The 21,866-nt window shown below is 42.5% G+C and overlaps 1 long non-coding RNA gene across 1 annotated transcript in view; it reads left to right on the top strand.

Moving 5' to 3' along the window:
- The window catches only part of LOC134175469 (uncharacterized), a 29,906-nt gene extending 13,628 nt beyond the window's left edge, over positions 1 to 16,278 (top strand). Inside the window, exon 3 of the long non-coding RNA XR_009969019.1 lies at positions 15,334 to 16,278. This is a non-coding gene — a long non-coding RNA (uncharacterized LOC134175469). The remainder of the gene's footprint in view (positions 1 to 15,333) is intronic.
- The last annotated feature ends 5,588 nt before the right edge of the window (positions 16,279 to 21,866 follow it).

Raw genomic sequence — 21,866 nt, 5'->3', positions numbered from 1 at the left:
GCCCAGCTCGCTGTAGGGCAGCTCCTTGCGTTCTTCCCATGCACACATGCAACTACAGGCACAGACGGCTATGTCAAATATGCATCTGTAGCTTTAAAAGCATCAATAGTGCTTAGGCTGCAGATGTGCTGAGACTATATCTGACCATGTGGACCAGCATATTCTCATTGTTACCTTTACGTTCTGCAGATCTTTGTGATCTTTACCTGTCATGAATCATATTATACCCAGACTGTCAGCTCTTCAGGGCAGCTAATAATGATGGCAACATCAGTTTAGATGGGCTCATACATAGCTGAAAGATGTGTGCCAAAGCAACTGTTGTGAAATGTATAAGGAGTAATAGGGCAAGAAGGGCAAAGAAAGAGATTTAAATGCTTTACAGAAGAACGAACAGCTCTGTAATACTAATGCAGGAGATGAGGAAATAAATCATTTGGTGATGATCAGCAAAATAATGGCATGAAAATAACCAGCAGAGTGACCACAAAACCAGACATGTGCTGAGGGTGAGGCTCAACATAGCAGCATCCCAGCCATTTGATCAATGGTAAAAGTGTTGAAGTTGAGAATTGCATGCAGAGCTGTCAGGGCACATAGAAGCCATAAAATCTACAGTCTCTGGTTAAAAAGTGACAATTGTCTTTTTTCTTCTTTCTTTTTTTTTTTTCTTTTTTTTTTTTGCACCTTACTCTGACTCTAAAATGTGGACAAGTTCATACAAGAATATCAGAGGACCTAGAAATCATTAATCAACAATACCTCCAAGCTATTATGCTTAAAAGTGTCAAGACAAAAATCATGAGTAATGATTTTCTGCAATACATTTTCACAAATTGTTATAAGAAACAATACTTAGATCGTCTTTTCTGGACTGCACTTCTTTCCTGCCTGAAAGAAAGTAATATATTAAATCACAGTGATATCTTAATGGACAGATAAAAAATGCAAAAAAAAAAGGATGGAAGATCTCGGAATAAGAGCTTGCCTGTAGTGACTCGGAGCTCAATAGCAGCAAGGAGTCAGTCTGGCACATTGACAATGACTTTCACATGTTAGTTACAAACCAGAGGAGGGCTTTTGCGTTCATTTGCCATGTTGTGAAGCAGCCTAAATATCGAGAGTCAGGCTTTTAAACTGTCTTGCAACTCACAGAAGCCTTTGAAAAACTGAGATTTGTGATGGACAACTGCCACTAGAACATCTTCATGAACTCTTAGTGTGTTGGGTTGTCTCTAATTTAAGAGCGTCTTTCAGGTTTTCTGGCCAGGAACTTTAACTGAAGGCATGCAGGTATCTGGTATTTTCCTGTTGCCTGCAATATGATGGATGAACATTCAATGCTTTGCATAAATCTTGCTTCTGTTGCCTCCTTTTTATCATCAGAAAATAGAAGTTCCTATTAAAACTTTCCTCACTAGGAATTTCTTCATTGCATTTGAGATAAACACCTCAGGAGAAACAGTATCGTCAGGAAAGGTCAGAGTGGTTGCTCTGTAAAACATCTTAAAAATACCTTAAAAAATATATTGGGATAGGTCAGACAAACTTTTCAAAACTCAAATAACTGGGAAATTGTCAGCCTGTGTCAATTAAACGATTTTACATTATGTTATCACCTGAAATAACACTCGGTTATTAGTATTCTGTGTATTTTAAAGCCTGCAGTTTCTACTCTTAAAACATAGTACTAGGAAGGAAATGGGACAGCTAAGAAGCTGTATCTGGGTGTAGCCTTTCATGAAGACCTGACTGCATGAGGACAGTGGGTTTGGAGATGGGGTGGCGACTGTTTGCTGCTGCTCCCATCCTGGCCAATGCTGTCATCCCCACTGGTGTGGGCACTGCTGTGACAATGGCCCGGGCACAGCCTGCCAGCCACAGCCTGATGTGCAGGTGGATGTGGAGCACCAGCACCCCTGGGGAAGCAGATGTGTGTGCACAGTGCATGCAGTCATGCCTGTGGGAAGCAGCCAGGTCCCCCCCATGGGATAAGCCCTTCACTGGTGAGCACCCTGAGGGCTCCTCCTGAACATTCCTCTCTGTGAAATGTCAGTCCTTCACACCATGCTGCAGTCAAGGATCCCATGTCCTTATCTTGACATTAAAGAAATAGATTTAATTGTCAGACCTCTTAAACAAGCGTTTAATTCCATTCTGTGGGGACTAAAGACACTCTTAAATAATTGAGCGGCTGAGAGATTGGTTATTTCTGTTTTCATTGCCCGTATTGATTTAAGTGTAGTTAATCCTTTCAAATACCCATGTCACACGGGGCCTGATGGCTCTCTTTAGGGCAATATTGTTCCTCTGGCTAGATTATTTGACATCAAGCATTGTAATGTCACAATAAATCCTTCATGTGGGCTGTTCTTTTCAAAGAGAAGTACCAGATGGGGACTTTGCCTCTTACATTAAGCTCTTGGTTTTACTAGTCAGAAGTTGGGCTTGTGAATAATTTTCATTAAATTTTCTTTTGTGCCTCATAAAAGCTACCTCTGCAGCAGTGACATTAAATAATCAGAAGCCCAATTAAACAGGCATGTGGACATAAAACAAACCAAGGTGTTCCCCTCACTGCAAATTAAATATAGTTGTGTGTAAAATAATCTCATTTGGGATATAACCCAATATAGAGCTTGTGGAATAGATTTTGCAGACAGAAATGGGGATGGCTGAAGCCAAGATCCAGCAGACATGTTTTACAAGTCTTTGCAACTTTTCTTACTTCTAGTTAAGTCCTAAATCTGTCTGTCTACTTTAAGCTCCATCCAACCAGTTGACTGATACTCCGCTTGTTACTTTAAAATGGATCCAAATGAACCCAATAAATATCTGTTCTCTGAAACTTCTCTTAGTTGATGGAGTCATCTTTGTTTCCTCCTTTACTGTGCTTTTCATCACGATGGAGCCTTTAGAATAACTCTGGCATTAGCTGACTGAGGAAAAAGCAGAGTAATGTATGAATTACCCTTGAAGCAGATCTCATCTTTGCTCATGTTGCTCACATGGATAACTGCTGTAGGAAAGAGTTTTTAACTTTTTTGCTTTGCTTGTCTGGTCCTCCCTTGGGTATCAATTGCTTTGTCTGTATTCCTTCTTTGGTTTAGACTTATTTTGAGGATATTTAATGATCAACTGGTAAAAAGCCTGAATGGTGTTTCTTTGGCTCTGTCTCCAAAGAGTTTACTGTCTAACTACTGAAAATAACAGCAGGAATCATAGAATCACACAACACTGAGGTTAGAAGCACCTCCAGAGATCATCTAGGCACCCCACAGCTCAAGCAGGACCAGCTAGAGCAGGTTGTTCAGGCCTGTGTCTAACTGAGTTCTGATTATCTCCAAGGATGGAGACTCTGCCACCCCTCTGGGCAGCCCCTGCCAGCGCTCAGCCAGTCTTACCATAAAAAAGTATTTTGTTATGTTTAAATGGAATCTCCTATATTTCCTGGGTGTATTCCTCCAGGGGCACGACTGCAGAGAGATCCTTCTCCAGGGTCTCCATTTACATTCACCAGCACTTGTTTCTATTGCATTAATAGTCACTTAGAACATTAAAAATCCTTCTTTATTTACCTGAGTACTAATGTACTCCATGAGCTCCAGCAGGAGCTCTGAAAGTTTATTGACAGCCTTTCTGCTTCCAGCATAATTTGCATCCATGTTAGCTAGTTCTGAGCCACCTTTGTTCCCTGGCTATGGCCCATATCTTAAGCTTTTCCACCCATGAACAGGCTGGGCTGTTGAGATGCAAGAATAGCTGCAAGTAGGCAAGCTCAGCGGCAGGCAAGAAGATTTATGGTATTTTCCTTCCTGTGGTAATTTAGTGTGAGCTGCATTGTGCAGGTAAGAAGCAACAGCATGAGAACTCGGAGAGGTGCAGCCATTATGTACCTTTTCCATGCCACAAACAGAGGGCATTCAGCTATCAGTGTAGAGTGATTCATCCTAATATCAAGGATCTTAATGCTACCTGCACCAGCAACCTTTATATTAACCAAGGAAAAGTGGTTATTTATTAATAAGAATTTCTGCTTTTATTATGGCTTTTTTTAGTAACCAGATGTGTATTTGAATTCCCTGAATTTTATGCATCATCTGGATGCATCTCATTGCATAACCTTTTCTGGCAAAAAATAGTTTGGACTGGCAGCTAAAAGGAAACAGAGGGAATCACTGGTAGCGTTCAGCATGCTCCAGAGCCTGTTGGATTGTCCTGAAAGACTGCCCTAAGCAGATCCAAAGCAGAGGGGAGCTAGCAGCCATGCATGACGCTGGAGTTCCTTCCTGATCCCAGCTCAGGCAGAATGCTGTTTTTCTACATCTCTGAGTAGTGAATCTCACTTGGACTCACTCGGGAGGTAGAAATGTTTCTACATCTGGAATTAGAAGCCATTGGTAAAACCTGAAGGAACAATGAGCTCACATTTATATGGACACCTACCAAAACAAAACTTGGTTTTCTACTTGAAGATAAAAGGAGGTTTTCACAGTTGAAATGCAGCTACAGTGTATTTGTAGCTGCAGATGGACATCCTTTTCCTTTATCCTTACAACAGCGAGTGTCGAGCAGTAGGAAAACTCTTGCCCGGTGTTTTTGATGGTTTTGATGTATCTGAGCCTGTCATTGGTGCACAACCTCCATGGAAAAGGTCCCCTCCCTTTTCTGCCCTTTGAATGATGTTTCCCTTCAGGGGTATTCTCTAAAAAGTCAAAATATGTGTTCTGTGTGGTGCAGTGTACAATAAATCCCGTGAACTCCTCCCCTCGAGCAAGCTGAACAATCCCTGCAGACCTGTGCAGGCATCACCAGCCCATTCTTAATACTCCAGAAGTGACTTTTACAATTGGTCTGGTTACATGGTATGTTGTGTGATAGCATTCTTCATCTGAGGCAAGAACGCACTGCTGAACAGTCAGACAGCACGTGCATAGGAAAAATCACTATCACTGGCAAAGCACAGCATCTTGGTTTGATTGCGCTGAATTCCCTAACGTCAGAATAGGCATGGGGAAAAGCTGCCGGGTTTGTTCAGTGCCCTAAATTAACATGCTGAACGGGACAGTGAGCAGAGTCATGCCTTGAAGATGATGCAATGGTTGAGATTGACAGTCAGGAGCTTCACCTTGTCTGGAAATCTTCTCAGCATGGATAAAGTTACCACACACATATCACACCAGATTCCTGCTTTTCTTCCTCAGTGTTACTAATGCATACAATTTTACAGGATCTAGAACATTACAGGGGTGATCCTTTTGGCACAGCGCTGCATTTTCATTCCCAGTTGCACAGGACAGACATCATCTTCTTTCTTTCCCAGTTTTACTCTGTTACTTTGAAGGCTGAGGATGATTTTCAGGATTATCTTCAGATGCAGGATTAGGTCAGACTTCAGATTTCAAAGGTATAAAATGGTCTCCAGAGGTACACTGAGGTCTTCAGGGAAGAGAGATTCAGGATAGGGAGGATGCTTCATATAGTATTAAGCAATATCTTTTCACTGACCACTTTGACAGTGGAGATCTAGTTCCTAAGAGATCCACAGCAAAATACAGTTTTCTTTATATTGACTCTTCAGCATGGAAAGCGGACACTTGGGCCTGAATGCACAGTGTATTGCAACCCCAGCTTTTCAAACCTAACTCAGTAGTGAATATACAGAACTCTGCCAGCAACAGAAATGCGTGAATTCCTGGCACATGTGAGTGTCCAAGCTGGACTGTGAAGCTCAGCACAGCCCTCTGCTTTGCCCTTGTCAACCTTCTCTTAGCATCTCTGCATTAGCTTTCACTTCCCTTTTGTCACACAGGCTGCTGGTCCACTTGGAAAGTTGTTCTCACACTACCAACCTTTAACAATAAAAATACGATCTCCTTCTTCAGCAGGAGCAGCTTCCATTGTCCATGTTAAATGACGTTAAAATCTGTTCCTTCTAGATTGATAGATGTCTCTCATGGCTGCCTTCTTTCTAAGTAGGAAAATAATGTCCAAGAGCAAAAATGTGTTAGAACAGACAGACAAGGAAGCTCTGCAAACCCACATAAGTTTGTGGTTTAGGCTTTGGTTTTGTGTGCGAGGGTACAGATACTCATTACACTTGTGGGTTATACCAAATGAGTTTCACTTCTGTTCACTGAACAGATTACATAAAGAATTGGTGTCTGTTACTTGTCTGCTTGGGGTATTTACAGCAGAGTGATATGCACAAAACCTTTTTCTTTTCTTTACCTATTAATTGCTATCCTTCCATTATCTTGCCACATTGCTGCCCTAAGCTCTTTCTGGGTGGTCATAACAGATCCGGGATCTGCAGCGAGGCACAGATAAATGTACAGTTCAGCTCTGTCTTTCTAACGTGCATTTGATCACTGGTTTTCCCAGTTAATTTTAAGAAATACATGTTACTGTCAAATCCTGTCCTTATTAAGTAAGAGTTTACATATTTGATGCATTTTAAAATGACATTTTTAAGAAGTTTTCTTAAGATTATAATGGAGACAGTCTGTCAAGAATGCAGCAAGCAGCAGCAGAGGGGAGCATTCCAACGGCATTACCAAGGCCCTGTGCAGCCGCACACCCAGCACGCAGGCTTGGCTTCGTTATGCCTAGAGGTGTAAGAATAGCTGTGAACAGCTAATAAGAATCAATGCTATTGGAGACATCTGTTTCAGTTTTCATTTTTCAGTGTTATTAGTGCTTATTGGTACAAGGCTCAGGAATGCAGCCAATCCCTTTGAAGTGAAGTGTATTGTAAGGCTAGAGGCATTGTGAGCCTTGTTGATGACCCTGTGTGTAACCTTTCAATTAAACATCCGTAATGCACGGAATGAGAAAAGACCTCCTTAAAAGAGAAGAGTGGGATACTGAAAATCACACTGCTGGCATTTTAGTATTCATTTTGGGGTTTAGAAAGTAATCTCCAAACATATAACAGGTTCTTCAATTTTTCAGGATTCTTTCGTTTAAAAAAGAAAACCTGTCTCTCCATTTATGTGAATATGCCACTGTTCTTTTAGTTATTAATGTGTAAGGAAAGTCCTTAATCTGTGCCCAGTACAAGTAACCAGAGAAAAGGTCTGTTTGCCCTAAACCTAGAAAATAAGATGGAGACCAACCAGAGCTGGAGTCAGCTGCCAGCTATGTCCTGTTTCCCTCAAAAACCAGCCTTCCTCACATGATGTTCAAACAGCATGATGCAGCTCTGGTACCTGGCTTGTTTTAGTTAATGAGACCTAGTGCTGACTGAATGCAATATTGACAAGTAAACACAGGTGAACAGAAGCAGAAACAGCCTTAGGGCATGGGGAAAGCAGTACGGTAGGTGAACGGTGGCAATGGCACCTTCATCACTGTTCTCTGCTTCCCATTAGCAGTGGGAAGAATCAGGAGTTTTCAACAACTGGTATGAAGTCTGAACTCATTAACTTGTGTTTTTTTCCTAGAGTGATTAATACAATTACTTAATTGTACTTACATGGAAAGAGTTACAAATATTACCAAAAATCAAAATGTAATAAAAATGGGCCAAGAGGGAGATGAGAAAAGTGGCAGAGGTTAGTTGGCCTCAGAGATGAGACGTTACAGCCTACACGTAAGTGGGAGAGGAATTACTTAGGATCGTAAAAGCAAGAATGATGGAAGGAATGAATAATTGCAAACCTTGGGCTGGCAGTGAGCTCTGCTGTGCTGTGAGAAAGTCTCATAAGCAGAGGGTGGAGTACGTCACTAAGGATATTTAAATCAATTAGAACAAGGTAGAGTAGAAAATGTCTCCTCAAAAAAATACATATCTTACTCCTTTGGGATGAGATACAAGATGTTACAGTGCCAGTAAGTTCACTGTGTTTTACAATAGGCCACCAACATTGCTGCTGGGATGTAGTTTGGCCTCAGCTGTTAAGAGGACAAGAAGAGTGGCTTCAGGGCTGCCAAGCAAGAGTCCTGACAAAGCCTGCTCCTGAAACCTCCTGTGAGACTCTGACGGTCTCCCATGGTGAAGCAGCAAATGTATGTGTGTAGAGAAGCATCATCTGGGTGTAAAGTCTTTTTGGCTGTCTAAATAGGGCCTTCAGGGAAAAATTTACAAGGGGAAGTACATGACTAGAGTGGAGGCTCAGCAGTGGTACCCCTGGCTCTGCTGTGGTGCCCTGGAGGCTAGCATCCTCTGGGCTCACGCCTGTGCTGTCATAGCTCATATTTTCTGCAACTTTTACTGACTGTGAGAACATGTGAGCAGTGATGGATCAGTTCTCTGCCCGTAACTCTACCCAAGAAACATGTCTTTTCTGATGCCTGAAGTTTCCCTGGGACATGACACAGTGCAGCATCCACCTGCATTGTGTTTTATTCGTGCTATTCCAAGATGGACACGGGCACTTTCATTGAGTAAAACACCATTTTCTGCCACCATTATGTGCGCAGCCTCCTTCTGAGGCCAGGCTCTTAATCCCAGCCCATAAAACCCTCTGGCAGATGCCTGCACAATGCTATACAGGGACAGCTTTTGTGAGCATCAGTAGTGTAAACTTAAATGTGTCCTCTGGTTTCTGTCAGAAAAGTGACAGACACTATGGGAAACTAATACTTATTTTAAAGACGTTGTTCTCGCAAGGGCATTACTTCACTGAATAAAACCATGCATTTGCACAGTATTGTCAGACCCTCACCCACCCTTGTTTAAAGTCATAGAATCAAGGTCAACGCTTACATAAATCCATTAACTTCATCGGATTCATGGAAGTGGATATGGAAAAAGTTAAAAATTGCTTTTAGTAACTCCTGATGGGTTTTAGATGGGAGGGTTTTCAGCACCATTTAAGCCTCTGCTTGCAAAACTCAAATGTGTTTGCTTCCTGTATGTATGTGTGCATTCTAGAAAATGCCAGCTGTTACCTGCTGGTTAGGGATACACAACAACACAGAAAGCATTTCTATTATGCTGCAGATAGAGATTTAGTTAAAAGTTGTCCCTGATCAATGCGTGTTTGCAAGAATCCTTGAATAGCAACAAATCAAGTAAAGCTACCAAAGAAATTTTTCTTCATATGGAAAGAGGGATCTATGATATTTTTAATGTTTTAGACACTGCTGAATTGCAGTTTCCCAGTACAGATAGTGAGGACATGTTTTAAGCCAGGGACGCTTTTTCTCTGATAATCCATATAGGAATGCACTTAGATTTTCATCACCTGATGACTTCTTGCAAAGCAACACAGTGGCACATTGGGAGAGTGGATAGAAATGCGGAACAAAGAAAACTAGCCCACCGTGAAAGTGGAAATAAGAAAACTGCACATTCCTATGCCTGGGGCTTCTTCGCACCTCAGTATCCTTAATTATGTTCCAGGGTATTTTGGCGTTCCTTCTATTTGCGTTTAGATCTTTCATCAGGAAGTTAATGTTCTCAGAGCAAGTAAGATCTCAAACCCCATAAATCCTAATGTTTAATACGTTAACGATATAGAGATAAGTATTTAATTTTGCTTTATGCATGACAGAGAAGCCAATGACAAATAGCACTGAGTAATATTTATGAGTTCCATGCCTGGAGGAATAATAAGCACCTTAAATTATTGTAAATTCTGACAAGGCACATACATTGAAGACTTTATAAAACTTTCTGCATGTAACTACAACACTGTTGTTCTCCCTGCCGCAGTTCAGCTCCTGCTACTTCCAGCTGCTGTGATCACAAAGCAGTATCTTCCCAAGCCAGAGAAATTTGTGGGGAATGTCTCTGACTGTCCTGCTTGACGTTGTTCTGCCCTGCAGGGCCCAGCTATATTCTGAAATGTGCCATTAAAAGGGCAGTAAGGAAATCTGTTTGGGTGCTAAGGAAATCACTTAAAGTTATGTATGTCCATCATGGCTAGAAACAAAATAGTGTTCTTCTTTCCTTCTTTTCTTTCATTATTTGTGTATTAATATTACATGTTCAACATCTCCCCCTCTGGAATACAGGTTGCAATCCCTTCCCACTTACAACACTGAGGCAGGCTCCTTTACCAGTGAGCCACTGGTATCTACTAGAAGCATCTAGGATGTAGTTTAAGGAAAATCCGAATTCCTATACATATCAAACAAAGAGCTGGTAGAGCATTTGTATGCATTGCTAACTGTTCAACTTCACAAGTTTCGCAAGGTTTAGCTGCAGTCAGCAGTAGTACTTGAGAAAATGGGACAACTCTGCCAGCCAACAAATATTTCATAGGCATAGAATGTTTGCTTGCTGAATGACAGCTGGAGGAAGAAACCTTACACATCCGTGAGCACAGCTGTAATTTCTGTAAGCATTTTAGAGCAGTTCAGCAATGAAAAATCAAGAGCTATAGGAACAGAAGATGAAATATAGCAAAAGGAAATCTCTAGGAAGCCACCTAATTTCTTTTGGATTTACAATTGGATCTTACAATTGGATTCAAAAGAAACCGCAAATGTACATGAAGGTATCAATCTGTATGTGGTTCCTAATGGAGGCAAATTGAATCTGCCTTGGTAAACAAAGAAATGTTTATAGATACTAACAAAAGAGGATGACAGCCTTGTGTAAAATGACACAGTTGTCAATTACTATCATTAACTGTACACTGCAACACCTGAAAGAAGTTTTCCAATGTACAATTTTAAGAGCATTGTAGTCAGGAATAGCTGCCAGAATGAATGACAAGTAACCTGTGCAGGAATGAAAATTGGGTTTTCCTCTGTTCTAAAAAAGAATAAAAAAGAAAAAGAGGAAGGGAACAACAGAGAACTGGCTACTTTAACTCAAATAGTTTTTCTTTGAAATACATGTGTAGAGCAGAGGCAGTGATTGGCATGTAAATGGGCATAATTGTGTGACTGGGCTTCATGACATCATTTAACCAAGCATGATGAAATGACGCAGGGTAGGAGGTGGGAATTTTCCTGTCTGGAATCATGTTTAGACTAGTAGAGAGGTAGTTCCCCCATTTCTAAATACCATGTCATACCACTGACCTACTGCACTACATGCATGTGAACCCCATGCAGCCCATGGACTCTGTGTAGGAGATGAACAAGACGTATACACCAGGATATTCAAATCCGCTTGCAGAAGTGATGTGCTGGCAGAAAATGCAGTAGCAGAACCAGTGTCCCAGTCCTGCTTGGCAGGATTCCCTCTTCTCCTCCCTCATAGTAAAATCAAACTGTTTGTTAAAAAAAACAGTAATATACCAAACCTTAACAATACCCCAGAACAATTCCCCAGAGCAAGCATCCCTTTTCCTCTTTCCCTTAAGGGCAATTTATGCAACCTATACCTTGGATGGGACCGCTTCCAACAGAAGCTGAGTTTTGTTTTTACTCCGTTAATCAGGCGTGGCAGGAAACTGTTACCAGTTGTGCACAATGCATCTAGTTTCTTCCCTTCTCTGTTCCAAATGTGCTTGGACTTATTAAGGTACAGAAGACTTTGAGAAATGTGATGTTGTGGGCTTGCCAAAATAAACCGCAAGCAATGATGAAGCAATAATGTATTTAACAAAGTGTCATAGAAAAGACAAGCTGCAGAATCTATTTGCTGGGCTGCTATCTACACTTCACTGTCTGCAGCTGCGTAAAACAGAATCCTTGTATTTACTGAGTATGTTATACACACGGGACTGGCCCATGAATTTACCCACATTCAGGTGTTTCAGCTAGACCCTGATTTGGTTATAGTTCCTTAAATTCTGATACCAGCTGTTGAAAATAGGTTGGATAGAGAAATACTTGGTCACATCCATCCTTTGATAACAGTAACAGCTTATTCTTGCCAGTATTATTAGAAGAGGATGTGAGCTAGATGTGGCCATGAAAGGAAGAAAACCCCATCAGTTCAAGTGCCATTTCACTTATGCCAGGACTCAAGGCCGTAAACTGCCACTTGCAACAGAATCCTAGGATAAGGCATTTAATTCTCCTTTTGATTTCCTATTTGGTTTTTGTGGCTATTTGTTCCAAAGGAAGATATTGACCTTTGCTGAGGGGCAACCTCATTGCCCTCTAGAGCTTCCTGAGGAGGGGACGTGAAGAGGGAGGTGCTGAGCTCTTCTCCCTGGGATGCAGGGACAGGACATATGGGAATGGTTCAAAGCTGCGTCTGTCAGGGAAGGTTCAGACTAGATATTAGAAAACATTTCTTTACCAAAAAGGGTGGTCAAACTCTGGAACAGGCTTCCTATAGAGGTGGTTGACGCCCATACATATCAGTGTTCAAGATGCAATTGGACAATGCTGTTAATAACAAGATTTAACTCTTATTCATGCTGAAGAGGTCAGACGGTGGGACCAGATGATTGTTGTAGGTCCATTCCAACTGAAATATAATACTGTCTTCCATTCTGTTCTCTCCATCTGCCCACACTGCAGTTGGACCATGCTGCTGCGTGTAAAGCTGTGTTGAGGGGACACAGGGGAGAGGTGATTTCACAACTAGCCATAAGGCTGCAGGTGGTACCAGGGCTCCAGACCATATTGCACACAATGTTGTTGGTGATGTCTAGAAATTATGACCATGTCTAATCAGTGAAAGGCAATTGTGCCTGCTATCTGGTTCCTGGGGCAAATCCTTCACCTCCTGCTGTCATGTCACTGCATCCACACGAGTGAGTGCCCTGCTGCTAGTGCTGGTAATGCCATACCAGTGCTGGAACCCAGGAACCAAGTTTTTAGAGGGAGATGATGATGTCCAGGTCATGGTGCACAGGTCCTTGTAGTGCTGATGCAGAGGCACAGTGAGACACGAATCACCACTTGCTTTGGATATTGCAGTGAGATGAATGGTGCAGCAGGGATTTGAGGGAATGGGCTGAGGAAAGCAAGAAGGACATGTGACTGAGAGAGTATTTAACGTTTCAGTGTGCTGCCTGCTCAGCTGACACAGCAGCATACACAGCCTCCCCTCTCTGCTTGTTGATTTGTTTCCACACTTGGTGTCTTCCCATTCAAGACTGGTTTACTAAAAATCATATGGAAATACATGTATCTAATTCTAAGAATGTTATTTTTTAGTACAGTGGAGACTGGCTGTCTCTTGCCAGCTCTTGCTATGTTTTGCATTTTGGGTGAGAGATGTACATAAAGGGTCTTGAACAAATAGTAGCATTCTGTTGCATTCAGTGCCCATCTGTAACTCATTTTCAGCTCATTCGAAGGCTTGAACTAATGAGTGTGCTGAGGACACTCAGAGCAAAAATAAAACAAAATTCAGAAAGTTGGTGAAATGCTGTTTTTCTTGGCAACAGGAGGGAGCAGTGACTACCACAGGGAGATGCCTGGTGAGCAAGGGAATCATCCTTCCACCACTGGTGGATGAGCACCAGTGTGGGAGTGGGACTGAGAAGTGGGCGAACTCCACCTCAGCCCCGTGCTGGAGGAACATACTGCCAGCTACCTGTCATGTGTTGTGTGGGGACATGCTGCCCCTGGGTGCCCTCTCCCACTCTGTTCAGCCCATAACTAACATGTATTCTAATGCTTTCCTTCCATTAACATGTAATCAATAGAGACAGTAACACTGCTTTCCTGAATGTAATGATGCTGCAATATTCTGCAGGGTTATTGTTTACAATATTAGGCCTTAGAACTCTTGCCTTCTTCTTGTTTAGCAAAATCAACTCACAGTGGCGTGCTGTTTCTCAGTTATTGGCATCACTGAACAGTCCATGAGCAGTGGAAATCACAGGGTATATTTTTTCCTGTATTTTTGTTTTTTAGTGATGAGTTCTGCTTCAGTGTAGTATTTTCCAACTGTGAGCAGCTAAGTGGAGGGTTTGGGATCAAAGAGCTATTGAAAAATGAAAGATTTTCATGGAAAAATTCAAAGCAGAATTGTGAGGAAATGGATGATGGAACAAACAATGATATTTTCAAGGATAAGCAATGGTGATTGCACTTCTCAGCAGTGGTTCAATCAAACTGATAATGATCAGACATGTGTCTGATAAGACGCAGGTTGTTGGAGGAGATTGCAGTGAGTAGGAGCCACTCATATTCTCTATCCCTGCACAGCGCCAGCCCACACTGCTGGAACATCTCCTTCCCCTTGGGATAGCTGTGGGTGGGAGCTGCTGGGTGTGCTGGTCAAGGTCAAGCACCTCAGAAACTGCCAACTCCTCTGTTGTTGTCTGAGGCTGAGCATGGGGACACATTGGGTGGTGGTAGTCATAGGGTTGGTATCAATCCACTTTTGGGTCAGGTCTAGGCCATGGCTCAGAAAGTTTTTACTAGCATCCATTTAATTTAGGAAAAATTAATAACGAAACATAAAACATTTGGTTTGTCGGAAGTGTTGCAAAAACATTTTTAAAAGCATATTTCAAAGCTTTGCTTAAGGAGGATGTGCCATGCTCTTGCCTTTCCTCAGTGGTTTAATAGGATGTGATGAGGATGCTGTCCCTCTCCAGCCTCTGCTAGAATGATAGAGTTACCTGAATAGGTAGTAGGAGTTTTAAAGTGTTCAAAGTAGGGGCAGGCTGGTGACCAAGCAAGGTTTAAAACTTATTAGGCTGTATTTCTCTACTCTCCAAACTAATGAAAGTATTTCTTTGCAAAGAGAATTTCCCTGCACTCCCAAACAAGTGTTGCAAGAGAGTATTTAAAATATTGCTGTTGCTGCCTTCTAGCACTAAACCTAATTAACTTTCTTTCATGTCTTGGAGGACTGCACATGCTTGTTTTCAGGAGGGTGGCAACACACTGGCACTGCCAGGAGATCTGTGTCAATGTGTGAGGTACCTCTGCAGTAAAAACTAGATGACAGTCAGAAGTTGGTAGCTGGTGCTTATAATATAGACCCAAGAAGCTAAGATTGACATTTTCTGGCAGCAGGTTTGTTGTGGTTAAATATCTTTTTTCTTTAGCCAAGGAAAAATACTCACACAAAAATTACTTGATCCACAGCAGAAGAATAGGATTAGCATCAGGAAGGGGTGTCTGGTGGCAGGCCTCCATGGCACAAGTCTCCGTCCCTGAATGGGATTCATTCTTCCCCAGCTGAGCCGGTGGGAAGGTCTTGCTCTTACAGGAAAGTGCACAGACTGCTGCAGTGGTGTTGTTTTTGCTCTCATGTTATGCCCTTTTGCAGGGGTCAAGAGTTCTTCCATAAAACTCACTCCAGGCTATAGGTCCTAACATAAGTAGCCTATGTTGCCTGTCCTCCCAGAAGGGATCTTATAGACGGGGTGCTGGAGCCCTCATGAAATGCTTGTCAACCCAGCACTGTTTGCTTATTCCAGGTTCACTGGAAGGAGACCTCACTTCACTCTTCAGCCTGTCGTGGCACAGGTCTTTTTTCACTCATTTTCTCTATCCCTTTTTTTTCCATAGCCATCTCTCAGTGAGATCTCTCCAGCATCCAGCACTGCCAACCAGCTCTTCCAGGCTGTGCAGTCTGGCACAGAAAGAGACAAAGCCAGCCTGAGTCATTTACAAAAACAGGGTGCCGCCCATTATTTGAGCAGGCTGGAGTGGACTGCTGCTGGGAGATCTCGAGTGCCAAACAATAAATGAATCCTCTCCGGTTAATCGTCACCCTGCCAATGAGACGGAGGTTGGTTGCTCTTGCAATGAAGGACAAAAGTCTTTTCTTCTGCTCTTTGTTGCCTGTAACAAAGCTGGTTGGATGCAGCTGGGATCAGGCCCACAGCTGATCCTCCTCTCCCCCGCCCCTGGGCCATTCCTTTCAGCTCAGCTGGGGTAGCCCGGACAATAGGGAAGCTGTGTTTGCTGCATCTCAGGATGTTAGGTCTATAGTTTGGACAGCCCAAGAATATGTGTGTATTCTCCCCATTGATGTTCAGGGGCTTGATACCTCTTTGTTTAGTTTGCTTTATTGAAAGGTAAAACGGAAGAAGGGATAATGCCCCCGCTTAGAAATATAGATGCATGGTGACATAAAAGGGATGAGAAGGGAACATTTCAGAGATGAGACCTGAATCCACGCTCCTTGGAGTGGGGAAGCAGTACAGGAGGGAAGCAGTTCTACCAGCTGTGCTGCCCTGCTGCAGGATTTCCCCAGGCAGGATCCTGGTCCATGTTCAGATAACAGGCTGCGCTGGTGTAAGATGTCGAGATAATCTGCCAGTTCCTCCTGGCCCCTGGCAGGTAGCTCTCCATGCAAGAGTGAACAGGCCAGTCTGACTCAGCTGCAAACGCACAAGCCATCAGAAAATGATGATCAGAAAATAGTGCTCTCCATTTTCCGGTGTTGGAACCTTGCTTCCCCGATGTGTTTGATGTTGGTGCATTCAAAGTACAGGATAATTTTTTCCACTCTCTGTTTCTGTATTTTTGTGGTTACCTTTCTCCCAGCTTGGGAGCCAGCAGGCAGATCCTAGCATGTCCATTTTCTACCCACTAGTGCCTCAGCAAGAGATAGAGGTAGCTGGGCAAGCTATGCCTGTCTCGTTAGGACCTAGCCTTGTTACCTGCTTCCCTACATTTCAGCATGCTGGGCCTTACAGGAAATCACCACACAGTAATTTATTTCCGTAAAGCATACTACTACAAAAAGCATCCCAGCATCTAGCTACCTTTCCCCCAGTTTGTCATACATCGGTGGCTAAACTTCATTTATTCTGCATACCACTCAAAGAAACTGTCTGTGTTCACATGAAAACTTAGGGTACAATGCCCAGTGCTGTGGGTTAAATAAAGTATGCCCTTTTCCAGATCATATCCAGGTAGCTGAAGAAGGGTCAAACCTGCAGTGCTCTCCTTCCCCTTTCTCCCTGATACTGAGTAACTGTTTTCATGCCTTGTGTGCAAAGCATAGCAGAGACTGATAAGCATCTCTAAAAAGATCATTTAAGTTGTATTTACCTATGCACACAAATAAAACTTGAGACTACACAGGCAACATCACATTCTCTGGCATCTAATGTTAAACATATGAATGGCTCTTAGTCCATTTACTATTTTGGAAGAATGTATTTCCTGGTTTTCCAGGTGTCATTGGAGTATTGATAGTTATTGTGTTCTATCTGCATATCAATGCTTGTACTCCCTCGGCAGAAGATGCTCACCTAGAAGCCTGCGGAAATCGAATACATATTCAGGACTCAAAACAATTCTTGCCTGATGTATTCAAACACAGCAGCAGAATTTCATCACCTACCTCACCACCAAATTCTTTTCAGATCTTATCTTTTCCAGTCATAAGCTAAAAAAGATGCATGATACAATATCCTACCAGTGCTGCAGGGGATGTGACTCCATAGGTAATTTGTGAGATAGATGTTGGGAGTGTCCCTAACTAAAATTGTTTGAGGATAAAATTACTGAGCACAGTGCTGAAATGGTGGATCACCCACTGGCCTGGTCTAGGATTTCCAGAGGGCTTCTAGGATCTATGTGCCAAGCTACTACTGAATATCAGTTAAAACCATGTTTCTAATTCAGTTCTCTGAAACTCAACTAATCCTTCCTATAACATTTCTTTCAGCTTTTGGATGGTTGATTGCATTAAAAAACTATACTATAGACTTTGATCATAACAGGCAACTTTGCTTTAGCAACCAAAGTACGAAACACTGATAACTGGGCTGACCTGTTTGCCACCTGCTGTACCCCGGGTAACTAGATCCAGAGGAAAGTCTTGTGCCTCTGTGCCTAGTCAGCTCACACTATGTGGATGCTCAGTAGAGAGCAGGAAAGGGAACATGTCAGGCCACAGGCAATTTTATTTTCCATACGGTGTTCTTCTGCGGTTCTGCTCTGAGGATTGAGTGGCAAGAGAGGAGGGGAGGGTTGGAGATAGAGCTTGTGGCTGTAATCTCAGTTTTCACTGGAGCACTGAGCAGGTGGTTATTTTAAGAACCAGTCTCTTCTTAGGGTGTGCTTTCTCACTGTCTGAATAATGCTAGTTCTCCCCTAGCTTTGCACTGAATTCACAGATAACTAGGTCTGAAAACTGACTGAAAACCACTCAAAGTTTGCCCAGAATCCAGGGAAGAAAGAGTCCATGGAAGTATTACAAGAAAGGAAATATTTTCTGTACGGGAGAAAAAGGTTGTGCTGGGTTTCACAGCAAGCTCGATTAAGTGCCACATTTGAAAGGTTCATTTATTTTCAGGTTAAGTGGAACATTATGTTTTTTCAGATTCAAGGTGTTCCCATGGCTCAGCTCCTTACCTATATGTTTTCCCCTGTTTGTTTGCCAGCCACGTAGTTTTTTGAGCTCCTTATCCTCTTTAGCCTCCAAGTGAGATCATGCACAAGAGCAGGATGTAGTTAGTACAATGGTAGCATGCTTTATTAGAATTCCGTATGTGCATAAAAAATCCACTGTGGTTGATTAGAACATAGTGCTTTATAGTTCTTTATTGCAACTTAAAACTTTATTCAAAAGACACTTTTGAAAGGGAGAGAGATTATAGCTACTGTCTATGGCATCATCTAGTAACACTTTATTACTAGTGGATTATATACAATTCTTCATAGAAAGTTATTAAAGTATAAATTGCTCTTTAATAGGGAGTTATTAAACCACACAAACCAGAACCTTAATGGGATATTTTTGCAAATTAATATTTCAAATAAATATTTGAACTATATACTATATATATGCTACTGCACCTTTTTAAATGGAGGCAACATTTCTGAAGTTTAGACTCTTTTAAACCATTGAATTGTTTGCTGTCTCAGTGCCATGTAAAATAACATGTTGCAGGATCGAGACCATTGCTCTGACTTCCTTAGGGATACTCCACTGTCCCTATGATTTCCCTTCAGCTTTGTGAGGTACTGGAGAAGCCACGTGGCTCAGCTTCATGGGCTCAGGTGCTGCTGGCAGCAGAGCCACTCCTGAGTGGAACAGGGCACAGTCCAACTATGCATTTAATAACCAGCTTCATAAAGGGCATTGCAGTCCACACAGAGCCACAGGCACTGCTAGCACGTGTATCCAGGCAAACAACTAATAACAAATCAAGAGACAGAATACAAACGTGTCATATTTGCAGATGTAAGTGATGGTGGAGAATACTGACATGGCAGTTTAGATGGTAGCCCAATACTTCCTGAAAAATCAGATACTTCACATGTACTTCACTTTTAATGCAGATTGTTCATCTAGGAGCAGTCATCATAGATTAGATCACTAATGATATAATGTGAGTCTTTCTATTCCATCCTTAGGGTGCCAAGAAACTCCTACACGCTCTTACAGTGCACACCAAAAAAAAGTAGTGATGTCGCAGTACCACACTGCTGTAACACAGGACTTGAAGTCAGAGCTCCCAGATGGCAGCAAAGGTATTATGTAGGGGTCTGGTATATCCCTGGAAAGGGCAATAGGTTAAAGTGAGATGTCATCTCAGTCACCTCCTTGGAACAACTTGTCCTTGTGTGTGACATGCCGCATCTCTTTCTGGCCTGGAGGATGCAAGTCCTGAGTGCTTTCCAAAGCACATGGGACTCCTGGGCATCCACAGAGCATGGTGAGCCAGGCTGTGGGCATGGCTGCAGGCACCCCACAGACATCGTCCAAGAGCAAAAATGATGCCATTAGCAGGCATAGCAGTTTGCTTGCTGCTACACATCCTGTAATCCTTTGGGAAGAAATGCAGTAAGAGTTATGATAGTGAGGAACTGGAGATTAACTTCTCTGTTTCCAAAAAAGGCTCCCTTCACTAATTGCAGCTGAGAGTATTCCTGACAGCCACACAAATACCCAGTCTCTTCTGAGATTTTGACATGGTTTGGCCTCAACTGCATCACATTTTAATAATCCAAAGTTTGAAAGAAGCAAAAAAATAACCTACTTTGATAATAGAGCGCATTATCTTCTTAGCACATGTGAAGGGGACGGGCAGGTAGGGTGTGTTTAGTCTCTATGCCAGTTTAGAATGAATAAATCTAAAATTTCTTGACAACAAACACTGCAGTGCAACAGAAAATACAAATATTTATGTGGGAACTCTGTGGAGAGAGTATGGACACTTACACATGGACATGCCCCCGTTTTGCCCCATTTTACTCATGGAGACTGAGTATATGGAAACAGAAATTTTATTCATGGCTCTGAGTGGCACAAGGTGTTTGAAGCTAGTATGATGTGTTTGATATGGTTGAACAACAACTTTGTTCATCAGAACTGCATTTCTAGAGACATCACAGGCAGCAGCTTCTGAGGCAGGATGCATATTGGCTGATTGATGAGAGAATACAACAGATCCTGGAACAGCAACGATCAGTCAGCCGTGTTACGTGGTACATGCACTTGCATTTCTGACCTCAGATCAAAAACTAATGCAATAGTGGATAAGTTGTGTGAAGAACATAGCTCAGATAGGGTCTGATCAGGGGTGGGATTTTGGGAGCCACCCTTTGTCAGAGGTACTCCATCCAGCAGAGAAGCCAAAGGCTGCTTTCTTACCAACAACACTGCAATACTAACATGAACAACTTCATCAGATGTTGCTAAGTATGTGGAGAGCTTAATGACCATACATACAGCAAGTCAGAACATCCATTTTGAGGCATGATTCTGGTGCCTCCAAGATGAATTATCCTGGAGACATGCTGTTTTCTGATGTTTGAACAAGAGCCAGGCTTACCTGTATTTGCTTTGATGCGTTAGAGCTTTGATACCCACATCAACATGAACTCAAATTACAAGAAAAATTTGGAGATTCTTATCAGCTTATTATGGCAGCTATTCATAAAAATCTCCGATAGAAAGAAGTTCATATGTGATGTTTATAGACACTCATAGAAGCACAGGCAAGGGGACGACAAATGTCTGATGCAAAATAGAGTTGCTGATGACAAAAAAAGAAGCAGTACCATACCTGCATGTAGGAATGATATAAATTATGACACTTGTGAATCCCTGCTCCAGATCTGACTGCTGCTCTGGGAATTGCCATCTCTTTCTGGCCACCGCAGATGGCAATGTGAGTCTTTTTAACAAAAAAGGCAGGAAATGGCAGTTGGTTTCCTGACAGAGCATCGCCAACATGGCCTGTGAGCTTGGGACCTGCTCACTTATGGTTGCTTACAGAAGGACAAGGTCTCTGGTACAGATTTACTTTCTGAGTGTAGGTATGCTGAGGGAACACCCAAGCCCAAACCCTCTGGTTTCTTTGTGATACTTGATAAGAGGCAAGAGTTACTGTCTGAAATTACCTGCAGAAAGCATTTTCCTGAATTTGAGTTTTCCAGCATCAGTAAGGACAACAGAGCTGTTAGGCCCAGAACTGCTGAAGAGCAGATCAGTAATACCCCTTCTCCCAGAAGACACATGAAAGGAAAGCTAAAGAACAGTGTGAGAGGGAAGGGAAAAGAGCCACTGAAGAAAGGCAAAGGATGTTCACAGGCTGAAGAGTGTTAGCAGAAGTGACCATATGAAAGTGAGCTAGTTGAGTCCAGCAGTGGTGTCTCTACTACCAGCTTGGCTCTCCAAATTTTGTTTTCCATGTTAAACAAAACCTTCCTTACAAATTCCCCCATCGTTGCTCCTCTTGTGGTTACTTCAGTGAGTGGATCTGGACCGGAGGGACCATGCTTGCTAGAGAGGGAGCCTGCTTGCTGCCATAAATATTCTTCTCATTGCTGCATCAGGAGGGAAAGGACTTGCCCTGAATTCTTCCAAGCTAACTATCTGGAGAATGAGCTCACACAAAAGCCAAGCTGTGCAAGAACAGGAATGTGCCAGTGATCCTTACTTTGCAGGGCTGAAGGGTTGGAGAGAAGACTGTGGAACACAGTCCTGCCCTCCATCAGCATCCACAGAATTGACCACAGGGTCTTTGAAGGCATTTTGAATAACTGGAGGGCAAGGTTTTCCTTCTGCTGGCCACAGTGTTTGTACAAGAAAGACCTGCATGTCTGATGGAGAAGAAGAGAATATTTGTACC

The sequence above is a fragment of the Pezoporus occidentalis genome, unplaced genomic scaffold (genome assembly GCF_034315485.1).
Source record: "Pezoporus occidentalis ecotype Australia unplaced genomic scaffold, CSIRO_AGI_Poc_V1 ctg68, whole genome shotgun sequence".
Classification (NCBI taxonomy): domain Eukaryota; kingdom Metazoa; phylum Chordata; class Aves; order Psittaciformes; family Psittacidae; genus Pezoporus; species Pezoporus occidentalis.
Note: the sequence above shows the minus strand (reverse complement) of the source record. Positions and strands in the feature narration are given on the sequence as shown.